This window comes from Grammomys surdaster, unplaced genomic scaffold (genome assembly GCF_004785775.1).
Source record: "Grammomys surdaster isolate TR1022 unplaced genomic scaffold, NIH_TR_1.0 167, whole genome shotgun sequence".
Classification (NCBI taxonomy): Eukaryota; Metazoa; Chordata; class Mammalia; order Rodentia; family Muridae; genus Grammomys; species Grammomys surdaster.
This window is the reverse complement of record NW_021604615.1, coordinates 12,811,797-12,813,321: the sequence shown is the minus strand read 5'-3', so window position 1 is coordinate 12,813,321 and position 1,525 is coordinate 12,811,797. Positions and strand designations below refer to the sequence as shown.

The 1,525-nt window shown below is 43.9% G+C and overlaps 1 non-coding gene across 1 annotated transcript; it reads left to right on the top strand.

The window, feature by feature from the left end:
* Window positions 1-675: 675 nt before the first annotated feature.
* LOC114620314 lies at window positions 676-806 on the top strand. The gene has a single exon (XR_003711301.1). It is a non-coding gene; the product is annotated as a small nucleolar RNA SNORA17 (small nucleolar RNA).
* The last annotated feature ends 719 nt before the right edge of the window (window positions 807-1,525 follow it).

Here is a 1,525-nt window from a genome sequence, read left to right as displayed (position 1 = left end):
TCTCTCTCTCTCTCTCTCTCTCTCTCTCTCTCTCTCTCTCTCTCTCTCTCTCTCTGTATATATGTGTGTGTGTGTGTGTGTGTGTGTGTGCTTGTAGATGAACATCTCAGTTTCAGGTGTCTATATTGTTGCTTTTCATTTTGAGGGTGATGGTGGTGGTCTACATATTTTAAAGTTGAAATATCAAACTGGATTATATAGTCTACTCTTGTTCAATGAATGGCTATCATTCCCTTTACCCAATAACAAACATTTCTACCACAAGGACAGCCATATTCATAGATATTGCCCCACCTGGGAGTTACAAGAAATGAACACGAATCAATCTGAGGAAGTTCAGCCACACAGGAACAGCCCCATTGTCAGTTTCAGAGATATAACTACAAACTTTACATACAGGCAAGGAATACATATGGGGATGGAGCAACAGTGTTTGTACATATTGCCCCCTGAGCCTTACCAGCATTGTGGTTTAATCTTCCTTTAAAGGACTCTCAGGACAATGCGCCTCCTCTTTGCCATCTGGGGTAGTTTTCCAAGAGCCAAATAAGAAAAGAAAAAAGAGAAATACAAGAACTATACTTAACATGCTCAATGTCTCCAGAAACATTGACTTTGTTACTGTGACACTTAACAAAAGCAGAAGGAATTTAATATCTCCAAATTAATTTGTACCCTGCCCCTAAAGGCATTGTAGGTGTGACTACTAGGTCACATGTGCCTCAGTAGGTGGCAGAGAGGAGAGAGGTTGTGTTTTGCCCAGTTTCCTGATCTGTGAACATCTGAATGATTAGTAGCCTAATGGTCCCTGAAAAACGTGAGCCTAAGATGACCACCAGTCTGGCATGAGGTATCTGGGACAGGAAGGTAGCCTGAGACAACCACCAGGGATGTTCAGAAAGGCTTCCAGACTGAGAGCAAGATAGAAACTAGAAGAACCCTGCCTGGGACTATAGGACTCTAGCAAAAGTGAGCCCAAGACAGACAACCCTTGTAAGGGGCCACTTGGGTGAGCTGGGTAGGAAGCAAGCTTGTACCCTTTTGCTCTCCTGACCAAGCCAGCTCAGCCAACCGGGTTTCATGGGAGGGAGTGAGGATTGAAAAGACAAAGACAATTAGACTAAATTATAGCCTGACTCCAGCCAGTACCGAGGCTGAAGCAGCTTGAGTTTTCTCCAGCCTGCTTTTATATCATTCTAAGTACATCCAACAAAACCATGGCCAGTTCTTAGATCAAAGACAAAGTCATCAAGTGAAGTAGTAAGCAAAAAGATCACACAAGATAGTAACCAAGGAAAATAGTGAGCAAAGAGAGCACACAAGGTAGTAATTAAGCAAAGCAGTAAACAAAGCCCCACGCTCACTGTTTCTAATATTCTTACCTGAGCCTACTTCCTTGCCCAGTGACAAATGTCAAATTCTTAGAAGCGGCATCAAAAGCTCCCAAGTGCTGAAGCTGGTGAGAGACAGGGCCAGCTCTCCTGCTCTCAGGACTCCAGGGCCAGGACTTCAGCCTGCCACAGGT